This window comes from Marmota monax, unplaced genomic scaffold (assembly GCF_021218885.2).
Source record: "Marmota monax isolate L192 unplaced genomic scaffold, Marmota_monax_Labrador192_F-V1.1 WCK01_AAM20220418_F8-fsc00053, whole genome shotgun sequence".
Lineage (NCBI taxonomy): Eukaryota > Metazoa > Chordata > Mammalia > Rodentia > Sciuridae > Marmota > Marmota monax.
In genome coordinates, this window is record NW_026693153.1 from 2,884,485 (window position 1) to 2,900,303 (window position 15,819).

The following is a 15,819-nucleotide window of genomic DNA, read 5'->3' on the forward strand; positions in this document are numbered from 1 at the left end:
TTACACATACTCCTAAAGACGTGAGTCTACAGCTGTGGTACTTGCAGTGAATTTTAGGGGACCACACAAATCTATGGATAAAGGAGAAAGAGCTTATGAGATAAAGCCTATGCCAGGCTTTTTTTTTCCTTGCTCATTTCTCACATGAATTACATATCTATAAAATAAATTATTCAGTGAGAAAGCATATCTTTGTAGATGAATTTTTAAAGACACTTATCAAAATATAAACTCTTAGTATCAGGTAGAAACTAACTCATTAGGAATTGCTGAATTACAGATTCAATTTCATCCACATGATTTGAAGAAAACCTCACATTTATGGTTTCCACTACAACATAGAACATGTGGTTGTCTACATTGAAAGTAGGTAGAAAATTTAATCAACATGTAATAAGGCAGAATCCAAGATTAGGAATCTCACCTTTTTGTTTGTATGTCAACCTTTTCTCCACTTGGGATGCACCATGCAGTACAGGGAAATACTCTTTAAACCATGTGAGTGACCCAAGTATTTTCCTTAGGGATGGTAATTTTTGTTCTATTATTTTGCCAGTGAATTTTAACAACATATTGAGACATTGACCTGTCTTCTTCCTAACAATCTATATCCAGATCAGATAAACTGAAATTAATCTTCTATATTTATCCTAGAAACTTGGTCTTTTTATTTATATAGGATATTTTCAACTTCTCTGAGAAAATCCCCTCTGATAACCATTCCTGATTTCCCTTCCCAGGCAGAGGAATATGCTTTTGAGTCATTCAAGGCTTTCAATAATACCTCTCTTCTTTCGCTTGAATTTTAGAGGAAACCTGTTTTTCCTTTGTCCAGTCTTTCTGCTTCCTGGCTGCTGTGTCCTGAGTTGCATTCCTCTGCCATGTCCTTCCACCATGAAGTTTTGCCTTACCTAGGACCAGAGCTATGGAGTTTGCTGACCATGGACTGAACCTCTGAAACCATGAGCCAAAATAAACTTTTTGTTCTTGAAGTTGTTCTTGTCATGTCTTTGGGTCACAATAATACAAAGCTGACTAAAATAATACTTGTCTTTTTAACAGAAAATAACAATTTTCCCATTTACTTTTCTATAGTTAATGATGCCTGAAAACAGATTTTTCATGAGAAAATCCACAAAGTTTTTATTTCCCCTAGTTTCAAACTTCTTTGTCACAGATGAATCAGGAGAATGTTTCTTCCTGATTTGTCTTTGTGTCATAAATTTCTTGTCATGAGCCAATTGCACATGGCATCATCAGGTCTCAATGGCTATTTCCGCACTGTAATTGTATTGGTCTTTCCTATTGCCAGTATCTAAACATAATGCAGGGTGATGTCTTGTCCTAATTAGTTTCATCACCCTTGATTAAGTTTGGGCTTTATAGAATTTGACTTCATTTCTGAGAGTTTTAGAGAAAGGATCTTTGGCATAATGTCATAATGTAAACTTATTTGCATATGTAATCTCATTCGATTCAGTTAATTTTTAATTATGCTTAGAATTTAGGAATTATAATATTAGCATAGAAATGGTAACAATTGACATGTGGATTACAGTGAATAAAAGATTTGGAAACATGTTTTGCATAGGAGGTTATTGAAATGACTAGAATATACTGGATAAAAGATTATTTCCTTCATTCTCCAAGCAACTTAGCAGTTAAGATTTTATTAATTTCACATAAGTTCCAAACCTAAAACTGTATATTTTTGCACAGTGCCCAATCTGTATTACCCCTTGAACCAGAGGAAGGAAAGGCAGAGAATGAACAGAGGGACAAGTTCCTCAGACGTGTTGTAGTTAATACTTTATGATATAGAATATAAATTCTGATGGATATTTGAAATGACAGGAAAGAAAAATGAAGAACAGAAGTCTAAGGATTTTTGAAATCTCCTTGAGAGAGTATTGCAGAAAACTGAGAACAGCTCATGTTAGAGGAGATTAAGGCACAAGAGTTGAGAAAATAAAACCATATTCAGAAAGTTTTTCTGTAAATAGCTGGAAAGAAATATGAGTGTAACTTGAGGGGCATAAGAGGCATAGGAAGACTTATTTAAAGATGAGGGATCCAGACAAGAGAAATTTTTCAAGGCAGACTGAAGAAGTCACTGAAGTAAAAATGAGGAAATATTTTGGTAAGAGGAAAGCATAATCCAGGGTCTATAGGAGATCCTAAAAGAATTGGATGGGATTTAGGAATATGGAAGGAGGGATATATCAGACCTCTTTTGGTTACAAGTGAAGGAAACCCAATTTGAGCCATGACCAAAAAGAGGATAACTTTTTAAATCCATATAAGCAGATTGCCCTACTGTTTTCTCACTTATTCTATCCTCATATTTTTGCTTGTATTGTGTTTGAGTCTTTGAAAATATACATATAAAGCAAGACACAGTCTTCCAGTTGCCCTGCACTCATATCCTTACAAATTCTCGTCCTGAGGAAAAATTCTATTTTGGAAAATTATAAGTTTGGCTCAATGTGATTCATGTACCCAGGAACAAGCAACCTGAGTTTGTCCCCTGACTAGGGGGCTCCAGTGTCTTCTCAGTCTCTGCCTCAGTGGCTTGAGCACTCCTTACACTAATCACAGTTGCCAGGGCAATGAGGGATAGTGATTAGCTCAGGTGAACCTGGTGTCCTCCTTTAGGTCTGTCACTGGCTGAATATGAAGCCCTGTTTTGAACAAAGGAAGGAGAGGAGCTGGCTTTTCTCTACTGAGGGGGTTGGCATGACTCACAGCCTAGATGATCTGTGACTCTTACAATCAAGGCTGATGGTTGTGAGTATGTCCCTGTTTGGTTGGACTGACTGATTCTGTCCTTTTTGATTGGCTGTGGTATCTGTGGTAATAGTTGAAACTTCTTTAAAAAAAAAAAACTTTAAATATCATCTCTATTGATAAGAGAACAATTTTAGAAATGAATTATGTCATCTCATAACTTATGATAGGGAAAGAGAAAAGAGTGACTATTGAGACAGGGTTTTAAAGCTGTTGGAAAAAGAACAAGAGAAATCTCTTCAGTTGGACTAAAAGAGTAAAGGTATTAGAAGGTTAACTTTATTTTAAAGACAAATGGCAACACTAAAATGAAGACAAGACTTTTAAGGTGGCAGTAGTTGTTTTAAGCAGTTTACATTCATAATTCCACTTAGAACTCAAAAGAATGGTTGGGTGAGCATCACTTTTATTTTACAGATGGAGAACTGAGGTTTGTTAAGTGCTTGCAACAGATCAGCATGAGCTGGTGGAACCAGAACCAAACCTGTCCGCTTATCATTCTGTTTTTCTCCCTTCCCTAGAGTGAGAAAGAAAATGGGTTGACTATATCTTATTTCCTTTCTTCATCTATCTTTTTTATATTTTACAATGAACTTTTTATGTTTTGATACATTTAGATACACAGAGAAATTGCAGAGATAGTGCAGAGTTGTTATGTACTCTTCACTAACTTATCTTTAAGTTAATATCTTATAAAACCACACCATTTTTTTCTCAAAAAGAATAAGTTAGCATCACTACATTATTTTTAATAAGAAATTTTATTTGGATTTGACAGTTTTTCCGCTAATATCCTTTTTCCTCTTCTGAGCTCCAACCTAGGATACTAGGTTACATTTAGTTTCCCTTCATTTTCTCTCGTTCTTTTTTATATCTCTTTCTTTTACTCAAACTTTCCAATGCTCTGATCATATCTCATATCTTCTTTTTCCTCTCCCAGTTTTCCTTTCCTATCCTCTTCTTATCATTTCATTCTGATTATTTCCTGCCAAACTGATGCAATGGAAGATAGGAAACAATTTGAAAGGTACTGAAGTAGCTTCAGAAATTTTGTAAGAGTCTGGCAAACATGGATTTAACATGGATTTCTTTTGTTGTTGTTGTTTTCTTACTGTAAGAAATTGAGAAAACTTGGTTACAAATCCTATATCAATCCAACTCCCTTTAAAACCATGATCTGAAGGAGTATATTTGTTTTCCAGGTACTAGTTGAAATCCAATTCCCTAGGAAATAAAATGTTTCTCTGAGAAAAGCAGATTTAGAAACCATGTTCCCAGGTTCTAGAGCATAACAAGATTTAAAACTGGGGATTTTTGTCGTACTCCATACTCTTGAAGCTATTAATGTCTGTGAGCCATCAATACCTAGGTTCGTTTTGGGGCTGGTATGTTATTTCCATAGTTTGCCTGAAGAATGAAGCAGAATGCTGCAGAAACAAGATTCAGTCTTAAGACCAAATCACTGGCATGGAGTTTAGATTCTGATAGCAGTAGATTCTGCTGGCAAAGGCAGGAAACCTCAGGTGTCAGTAGACAGACACAAAAGACACTTTTAAGTGGGAATTTTTTGAGAAATTCAAGCAAAAGGAGGAGGCATAAAATGAAAGGGACTGTGGCAGAGATTTCGAGGAGTGGACAAAATTGTGAGGAGGGTGGCATGGATTTTAGGACATCGCAGTGAAAAAAGAACACAGCAAAAGTAAGAACCATTAGGTTAAGAAAAGGGAAATTTATATTCCACATTACAGAGACTTAAGAGTCTTTTGATTTTTATTTTATTATGTGAAAATAGAAGAAAAGCAACCCTGTAGATTTTAAAATTAATATTGTGAAACGAGGAAGACTTTTAAAGCGATGTTATTTTCCCTTAAAAATGGTGGAGCAAATCAGTCAACATATTTAGGGTGACACACATAAGTGATGATGCAGGCCCCATGAGCCTCCAGGGACGTGCTATGCTGTAATTAGATTGGCACCCTTCACAGAGTCGCTTTCCCGCTTGCTCGCACTCTGAATCTTTTAATTCGGTTAGCTTATAAGTGGCTCTAAAAAAACCCCTACACACATTAAAAACTTTTCCATCCCATGAGCCCTGCAATTTAATATGCATGAAAATTACCACTCTCTTTTGCTTATTTTTTTTCCAAGACACTGATTTTCCTTTGTTGAAACTGATAATGCTCACAAACTACCACTGATCCCAACATGTGGATTAATTATACTATTGGGTGTCTGCAGTGATGTGCATCCTGTTGGTTGTGGAAGGTAGTGCTCATGTGCACACTTCACTTGGTGTGATATTTTTCAAGTAATGTTAGTGAAGAACTGACAGAGAACATTTTAACCTACAAAGTGAGGTGTGGGCAACAATGAATGCCTGAAAGAGAAAAACAAAGAAGCTTTTGGGTATGATGAATGCTCATCATATAGAATCAAAGGGCAAGCAAGATTCTGAAGAAGAAGAAAAAACAAAAAGAAAAAGAATTTATGTGTCTGTACCTAACTTTAATTGCTCTGTTTGTATGCAAAGAAAGGATGTAGAATACCACATTGACTTCTAGGGAGCAACAGAAGCTTTTGCTTCTGATGTAGATGTTGTTTCATGGAATTGTCAGGAGTACCACTTGAGAATGTGAATGTGCAGTATCTGTTGGCAACATCAGAAAGAAGACAGCTTTCATGGTGTAAAAAAAGAGCTGCATGTGGGCATTCAGGCTTAAAGCTTTTATTTTAGTTAACCCTGTCCATCGTGTTGACAATCTTTAATATTCTTTAGGTCAATATCTAGTGGGAAATGGCATGGTTAAAGTTAGGATCAAGACATGGGTAACAGGAATTGATCCTTGGCACTTCCTTGAGCCATATTTAGAGAAAACTTCATATAAGTTATAAAACCTCAATAGAAATGTATCAGTAATGAGCCCCCCCCACACACACACACACATATACACATAAGGACTACCACATGTGGAAACATAGCCAGTCCTTGCTACTCAGTGCAACAGGATCAACTTCACTGGGGAGGGCATTATTTCATTCCACAGTGACAAAGTAAAATAGACTGGGTCTCATAAACTAAAGAAATTTATTTTTCACAGTTCAGTAGGTTGAGAGTCTGATATCAGATTTCCAGCAGGGTTGAATTCTGTTGAGCCTACTCTAGTGGCATACTCTCAGCTTCTCACTGTGTTCTCATGGTAGAAAGGCAGAATGGATAGAGAACTCTCTGGGGTCCCTTATTTGGATACCAATATCCTTCAAAAGGTCTCAAATTGCATGATTAAATACCATCATATTTGATGTCGGAATTTCAACTTATGCATTTGGAGGAAACACAAGCATTCGATCCATGAACAGGATCTTGATAATAATGTAGAATCTCAGGTCCCACTCTGGACTTATAGCTTCACATTCAGCTTTTTAATAAGATCCTCAGATGATGTATCATCTGCACATTAAAGTTTGAGAATCACTTTGGGAGAAACTTTACAAAATTCATCTTAAGATTTACGATCCAATTTAAGAGCTCAAATTTATCTCTAGAATGAAGGCAAAGCAGGTATGTCTCTTAGAGATTCCATTGTAAAGTTGGATTTACTTGTCATACTTGTAGATTTTGGTGTACATCGTTGTTACACAGGAAAGCATGAGCTGCTGAATTTGAAGATAAGAATCCTCAGTATTCTAATCCAGTACTTAGTTCATAATCAGAGGTAGGGGGTAGCCTGGATTGGGGGCTGCTCTTTCCTCTCACTTGTATGTGTTATACAAAAAAGTCACGGGGAAACAATTATTATGGATGGAATCACAAAAGGAGAGACAGAAGGGAAGGCAGCTGGAATGAGAGGAGAAAGGAGATGCATTCTTTTGTTTTGGAGATGGAAAAATGTTTAAGATCAGAGTATGTACAACTGGGCCTACAGACACATTGTAGCATTAGCAGGCAGAGCCACTGTCCCCCTTAGTGACGGTTTCCATGAGTCACTGGTGAGAGCGAGTGGTGGGTGGGAGAGGGAAGGTGCTGAACCAGAGTAAAGAACCGGAGTGACTTCCTTTTGTTGCTGTCTTGTGTGAAGCACCATAAGCCTTTTTATTCTTCATCCAAGTTGAACATCTTTAGTTTTACAAGAAACAGATTGCTTACAGTCTTCATCGTTTTTGAAATAAAAATTCACTATTTCTTCCTCAGAGGTCTTCTGTTTCTACAGATTGAATGTTTTTCATTTCCAAAGTCTTTTCTAATGGCATCTTTTTCCCAGGATTACAAGGCCATTTCAAGGCAGCCAAAGCTCTTCTTCGGGTATCAGTACTGGGGGAGGCAGTGGAAGAAAATCCTATGAGAGAAAGATGAGATGAAATTAGAAACAAACTAAGGTGATTGAAAAAGCAATGAAAAGAAGAATATTTAGTGTCAACTAACTAAGGGGGTTCTACGAAATTTGGTATGTGTTTCCAAAATATTAATTTTGTCATATCTGAATGTAAACGTTTGCGAGGCTATTCTTGTTTCTACTTGTGCCAATCAACAGATCACAGAGAGACCCTAAATTGTAGCAGGTATAGCATAATGCCCCAGGGTTACTTCAGGCCTGCTGCCTCACCTTCTTCTTCCATCTAGAATGAGCTGGTCACCACCGCAGAGGACTTTCCTGGGAAAGGTTTATCACAGGTTTATGTTTTAACTGGGCTCAAGCCTGCAATTTGGTCCTGTTTCATTCTGCCATCAAATAATGCAGGAAAATAGGACCAAACTGAGTAAGAATTCAAGTAGTCAGCAAACCATATTATGTTCAGTTCCTCACATTTATGAAATGAAACCATTTTCTGCATCCCATCTGCCCTGGTATAGTGTCATAAATTTGGATTATATGTCAATTATCCAAATTTACTTCTTGAGCTTTCTCCTTTGAATATGAATGTGATTTTTAATTTAAAGCTTTCTTATGCACCAAACTTCCCTTAACAGCTATGTTTTAACCACCATTGTGGGCTATTTTGCACTCACCCAACATCTTCTCTTTCCAAGGTCATCTGTTTCACTACATCTCTGGAAATGAAGTGGGACGTATGGTTCTATTTAATCAAATTTCATGCTCTGCTGCCTCCATCTTATGGCCTCTTTGCTAATTGATCAAGTTTTCAATTAAAGTCGTCCATCTTTGTTCTAATTTTTTGTTCAGGATTTCATTCCATTAGATGATTTCATGAGATCTGAGCTACTATGAATCCTTGTTATCACTCCACTTGATCGGGGCTATGTGGAGTTGTTTTGAATTGAAGGAATACTGTTTTCTCTTTCTCTTTGACTTTATCCTGTTTCTCACAGTGAAATTTCTCCTTGGGCTGGCTTTGTCTATTACATTTAGGATCTTTAATTTTGACTTATTAGTTCAGGAGGGGAATTAGTTTACTTTGTGTGTTGTCAGGATTTTTTAAAACCCTCATTGTGCACCTTTCAGTTATCTTATTTAGTAGCAATTAAGAAAATTGGAAGTACTGTCTCCCAAGCAGCAACTAAAAAATGGCTATAGTTAATAAACGGAAAGCATGTGACATTGCCTTTCAGGTAGGGCACTTCTCTGTGAGGTCTCTCTAATGAGCTGTAACGTTACTTGATTACTAACCCATTTTATAGTTTCTACAGATCAGTTAAGTGCTAACACATCAAATATATGTAGCAGCACATCTCTCTGGTTACACTGATTATTTGCTTTTATACTTAATAAGGAAAAGTTTCATCCAAAGCTTCAGTAAATCAAATCTGCCTTAAAATTCACTAATGGATAGTGTAAAAAATATAATAGTCATTAAAATCAATACATGTTTTTAAAAAGCAAGAAAATGTGTTGACAGGATCAATGTAAACAAGTTTTTTCTAGTAGGACTTTTCTCATTGCAAAATAGTTCTTAATTGTAAAATTTGGATTATAACTTTAAATCTGATACTTTCAAGCCTGTGGGAGAAATTCAAACAACATTGTTTCATGGAATATTTTGCAATGCATGGCAGGCTATATTAAGGGTTTACTGTTTAGAAGTTTTACAATATGAAAGTCTCAGTTTATGATAATCTTCAAATAAAGTGTGAAAACCCATAAAATATATTTCTTTTGCTTACTTAAGATGCAAAGAGCAGATAGCAATTCTCACCTTGGTTACCTGCACCTTAAAGTAGAGCTAGGGCTGAGATTGGGCCTGTAGCTTCTGGCACTTGTTTTAAGGCATGCTATTGATCCTTCAGGCAGTGCACTTGGGAGTACATGATATTTGGAGTACACAAATATGTGGTAAAGATTCAGAATCTCATGATAATTTTAGTTGTTTATAATTTTATAGATTTTTTAGTTTTCACAAGCTACCTGATAAAGACATAACTTGTTGCATGGATCAAAAATGTGAAAGGGCAATTTTTTTTTTCAGTTTTGGGCAATGATCCCAGGGGTGCTCTATCACTAAACTACATACCCAGTCCTCTGCATTTTTTTTTTTAATCTTGAGACAGGCTCTCACTAAGATGCTTGGGCTGGCCTTGAATTTGTGATCCTCCTGACAGTGTAACTTTTCTTAAAAAAATATATTTTTTATCTGTTCTAATTAGTTATACATGATAGTAGAATGCATTTTGACATATTATACATGTATGGAGTATAACTTCTCATTCTGCTGGTTGTACAGGATGTAGAATTACATTGGTCCTGTAATCTATATACAGCACATAGGATAGTAATGTCTGATTCACTCTACTGTCCTCACCCATGTCCACTCCCTTCCTTTCATTCCCCGTTGTCTAATCTGAAGTACTTCTTCTCCAACCCCCCACCCTCCTTATTGTGAATTAGCATCTGAATATCACAGAAAACATTCAATCTTTGGTTTTGGGGGATTGTCTTATTTCTAAATATCATGTTAAATACACGATATTCTCCAGTTCCATCCATTTTCCAGAAAAAGTCATAATTTCATTCTTCTTTATGGTTTATGGCTTAGTAATATTCTGTTATATATATATATATATATATATATATATATATATATATATATATATATATATATATATCACATTTTCTTTATCCATTTGTCTGTTGAAGGATGCCTAGGTTGGTTCCATAGCTTAGCAATTGTGAATTGAGCTGCTATAGACATGTGGCCGCATCACTGTAGTATGCTGATTTTAAGTCCTTAGGGTATAAACTGAGGAGTGGGATAACTGTGTCAAATGGTGGTTCCTTCAGAGTTTTCTGAGGAGTCTCCATACTGGTTTTCATAATGGTTTCACCAATTTGCAGTTCTAAAACCAATTGTATGAGTGTACTTTTCCCCCCACATCCTCACCAACATTTATTATTGCTTGTACTCTTCATAATTGCCATTCTGACTGGAGTGAGAGTTTATATATATATATGAGTTTATATATATATATGTATATATATATATATATATATATATATATATATATATTACAATTCTTATTACACATATAGAAGCACAATTTTTCATATCTCTGGTTGTATACAAAGTATATTCACACCAATTTGTGTCTTCATACCTGTACTTTGGATAATAATGATCATCACATTACACCATCATTAATAACCCCTTGCCCCTCCCTTCCCCTCCCAGCCCTCTGCCCTATCTAGAGTTTATCTATTCCTCCCATGCACTCCATCCCTACCTCACTATGAGTCATTCACCTTATATCAGAGAAAACATTCGGCATTTGTTTTTTTGGGACTGGCTAACTTAGCATTATTTTCTTTAATTCCATCTACTTAATCATTTCATTCTCTTTTGTTGCTGAGTAATATTCCATTGTGTATATATGCCACATTTTTTTTATCCATTCATCTAGTGAAGGACATCTAGGTTGGTTCCACAGTTTAGCTATTGTGAATTGTGCTGCTATAAACATTGATGTGGCTGTGTCCCTGTACTATGCTGTTTTTAAGTCCTTTGGATATAGACCAAGGAGAGGGATAGCTGGATCAAATAGTGGTTCCATTCCCAATTTTCTAAGAAATCTCCACCCTGCTTTCCATATTGGCTGCACCAATTTGCAGTCCCACCAGCAGTGTATGAGTATACCTTTTCCCCCACATCTTCGCCAACACTTATTGTTGTTTGTCTTCATAATAGCTGCCACTCTGACTGGAGTGAGATGAAATCTTAGAGTGGTTTTGATTTGCATTTCCCTAAATGCTAGTGATGATGAACATTTTTTCATATATTTGTTGATTGATTATATATCATCTTCTGAGAAGTGTCTGTTCTGGTCCTTGGCCCATTTATTGATTGGGTTATTTAGTTTTTTTGGTGCTTAGCTTTTTGAGTTCTTTATATACCCTAGAGATTAGTGCTCTATCTGATATGTGAGGGGTAAAGATTTGCTCCTAAGATGTAGGCTCTCTATTCACCTCACAGATTGTTTCTTTTGCTGAGAAGAAACTTTTTAGTTTGAATCCATCTCATTTATTGATTCTTGGTTTTAATTCTTGCACCCAGGAGTCTTATTAAGGAAGTTGGGGCCTAATCCCACACGATGGAGATTAGGGCCTACATTTTCTTCTATTAGAGACAGGGTCTCTGGTTTTATTCCTAAGTCCTTGATCCATTTTGAGTTGAGTTTTGTGCATAGTGAGAGATAGGGGTTTAATCTCATTTTGTTGCATATGGATTTCCAGTTTTCCCAGCACCATTTGTTGAAGAGGCTATCTTTTCTCCAATGCATGTTCTTGGCACCTTTGTCTAATATAAAATAATTGTAGTTTTGTTGGTTAGTCTCTGTGCCTCTATTCTGTACCACTGGTCTACCAGTCTGTTTTGGTGTGAGTTTTAATTACGTTTCTCTAATTGCTAGCAATGTTGAACATTTTTTCATATACTTGTTGACTATTCATATTTTTTCTTCTCTGAAGTGTCTGTTCAATTCCTTTGCCCAATCATTGATTAGGTTATTTGTTTTTTTGTAATGTTAAGTACATTTAGTTCTTTTGTAATGTTAAGTACTTTAATTTTTTGTAATGTTAAGTGCTTTATTTCTTTGTATAGAGATTAATGCTGTATCTGAGGTGCAGGAGGCAAAGACTTTCTGCCTTCTATAGGCTCCCCATGTTATTGTTTCTTTTGCTCAGAAAAATCTTTTTTTGTTTGATTTCACCCAATTTATTGACTCAATTTTACTTTTTGAGCTTTAGGAGTCATGTTAAGGAAATCAGTTCCTCAGCCAGTATTGTGTAGAGTTGGGCCTACTTTTTCTTCTATTAGACACTGGTTCCCTGTACTAATTCCTAAGTCTTTGATCCACTTTGAGTAGAGTTTTGTACAGGGTGAGAGATAAGAGGTTTAACTTCATTTTGCTATGTATGAATTTCCAGATTTCTTAGCACCATTTGTTTAAGAGACTATCTTTTCTCCAATATATGTTTTTTCACCTTTCTCTAGTATGAGATAACTGAATTTATGTGGGTTTGTCTCTGTGTCTTCTATTCTGTAATATTGATTTATGTGTCTATTTTTGTTGCCAATCCCATGCAGTTTTTGTTACTATAGCTCTGTAGTATAATTTAATGTCTGGTATTGTGATGCCTACTGCTGTACTTTTCTAAGTATTGCTTTGGTTATTCTGGGTATGTTATTTTTCAAATGAATTTCATGACTGCTTTTTCTTTTTCTATGAAGAATGTCACTGGGACTTTAATAGAAAATGCATTAAGTCTATATAATGCTTTTGGCAGTATGGCTATTTTGCCAAAGTTAATTCTACCTATCCAAAAGCATGGGAGATCTTTCCATCTTCTAAGGTCTTCTAAAATTACTTTCTTTAGTGTTCTGTAGTTTTCATTGTAGAGGTCTTTCACCTCTTGTGTTATATTAATTCCGAAATATTTTATTATCTTTTGGGGGCTATTGTGAATGGGGTAGTTTTCCCAATTCTCTTTCAGTAGATTCATCACTGATGTATAGAGACTGCAACTGATTTATAGATATTAATTTTACACCTTGCTATTTTGCTGAATTCATTTCTTAGTTCTAGAAGTTTTCTGGTGTAATGTTTTGGGTTTTCTAAATACAGAATTATGTCATTGGTATATAGGAATGGTTTGAATTCTTCTTTTCCTATTTGTATCCCTTTAATTTTCTTCTATTTTTTTTTCTTTCTAGAGTTTCAAGGATTATGTCACATAAAAGTGGTGAAAGAGGGCATCCTTGTCTTGATCCTGTTTTTAGCAGAAATGCTTTCACTTTTTCTCCATTTATAATGATGTTGGCCTTAGGATTAGCATAGGTAGCTTTTACAATGTTGTGGTATGTTCCTACTATCTGTAGTTTTTCTAGTGTTTTGAACATGAGAGGGTGCTGCATCTTTTGAGATGATCATATAATTCTTGCTTTAAGTCTTTTTATGCAATGAATTATGTTTATTGATTTCCAATATGTTGAACCAAACTTGCATCCCTGGGATGAACCCCACTTGATTGTGGTGCACTTTTTAATATGTTTTTGTATGAGATATGCCAGAATTTTATTGAGAATTTTTGCATTTATATTCATCAGGGATATTGGTCTGATGTTTCCTTTCCTTGATGTGTTTTTGTCTGGTTTTGTTATCAGGGTGATGCTAGCTTCATAGAAAAAAAAATGGAAAAGTTCTCTCTTTTTCTATTTCATGGCATAATCTGGAGAGTATTGGTGTTAGTTCTTATTTGAGGATCTTGTCGAACTTGACTGTGAATCTGTCTAGTCCTGGGCTTTTCTTATTTGGTAGGCTTTTGATAACATCTTCTATTTCATACTTGAAATTGATCTGTTTATATTGTGTATATCCTCCTGATTCAGTTTGGATAGGTCATATGTCTCTAGAAATTTGTCAAAATCTTTATGATTTTCTATTTTATTGGAGTATAAGTTTTCAAAATAGTGCAAGTGTAACTTTTTAAAAATGGGTAGGTCTAGGATGTGTGGGATATGTGTTAACAACCATTCTACCTCCATGGAAATTGGAAAACTAAAAACATTAACTTGTAAAGTAAGTTGTAACCATATTTAGGTTTGCAGAATCAATAAAACCTAAACTCAAGCCCTTGTGCATCTAAGGATAATTTTTGGAAAGGGCATAGGATAAAGCTGTACATTATGCTCTAAAACTTTTCTATATTTTAGGTAGTTATGCTCTTCTAAAAGTAAAAAACATAATAAATAAATAAAAATAATAATCTTAACTGAGCATTGCCCAGAGTCTAAATTCCTATTTTATAATAGTCTAAGGTCTCCAGATATAAAACCTTCAACTATCCCAGTGGTTGCTTGTCTTAACAAAAATCATTTTGTTTTAAAAATTTATGATGTGTTGTGGCTGATCAGATTGAACTCTACCATATCATAAATTCAATACCAATTTTGTCTACAAATGCACACTCTCAGTTGGAAAGTCCTTTTCCTCTAAATTCCATTGTTTTTAAGGCAGAGGCTCTCTTCTTTGAGGGTGTAGCAGAATCATTTGAGGAGATCATATCCTTTGCAGACTCATATCCAATAGATCTGCAGTAGAACCCACTGATTTCTGATATACACATCCCTCAATGTTCCTTCATGCTGCATGTTATTCTAAGACAAGTAATCCTTATATAGACAAGGCACATTGAGAGGAATATGTTTTCAATAGGTCCGGATTATAGCTTTTATTACTGACCTTGAACTATTTCCTTAACATTTTAGTTGATTTTTATGAATTACATTGCAAACACTATTGAACATTTACTTTTATGACTCAACTTAGATATTTTAATAATCTAGAAAGGCAGCCTAACCTCTGTGTTTTATTTGAATAATTTCTGAAAATGACCATCTTCTCTAATCTGTATCTATGCGAACCTCTTTTTGAGATGCGGAATAGTCTGTTTGCTGGGTTTAGTGGTTTCTTCTGGTGATCTTTATCAGATAATAATTATTAATCCTTTTAGTGAACATACTGAATTTTTCATTTTTATTAGTATATTTTAATTATACAGAATCATTGGTTTTCTTATGGCATATTTGTACCTGCAAGAAACATACTTTGGCAATATTTACTCCCATTTTTCTGGTTTACTCCTACCCTCCCTTCCTCTTCTCCCTCACCAACATATTTTTTTTTCTAATTGTCTCTCATTAAAGGAATGAGCAACCCCAATGAAATGGTTAGCTATAACTTTGTTTCTACCTCATTGAGGAAGGCTGTTTACTTTATATGTTTTAATGTGAAATAAAGTGAAAAAGTCAAAGTTTAGTTGTGTCATACCTGCATTCATGCCATGCCCTCCCCTGCTTGCTGTTGCTGCTGTCAGCCAGTGAACTATCACTTTCCTTCTGTGTGGGTGGAAAGCTTGGGACCCTTGGAAACCTGAGTTGTTAAACTGGAGGGAAGAAATGAAGGTGGAAGTTGATAAATCATCCTGACTCATACCTAGAGACATGCTGAGTTCCATTTAATAATAGGAAACTGGAGAATTCCAGATTCTTATTGCTGATAAAATTCTTGGCTCTGAATGTACAACTCATTCTCATTACTGTCTTATGACTCTCTACAGGTCATCCTAACTGAAGAGCATGTTAGAGTAGCCTCAACAATACCCCAGTATGTTTAAGTACATGGACATCTATCATCCTTTTCTGTTAGCTGAAAAGTATATATATGAGAGCTTCCCTGAAACGCTTTCTTGGGTGGAGCTATCCTTTGAATTTTTCCTTCAAGCTAATCTTCCTGGTTAATTATGTTCTTCTAAAGAGGTTTTAGATCTGGGATGGCATGACACTTCAAGGGAAGGGTTGATGGTAAATCCATTGTGTTTTCCCCTTCTCCAATCCTATGACAGCCAAACAGGATTTTCTAGTTTTAACTCCAGATGTAGCAATATCAATCTTCAAATCCTAGAATTCAGTTTATATTCACAATGGAAACTGGGTGGAGAATGAACTTGAAAAGAAATATGAGGCTTATTTTCTTATGTGCTTCCACAGAGGACACAGGAACAAATCCTCCTTTCCTCTGTGCTCTTC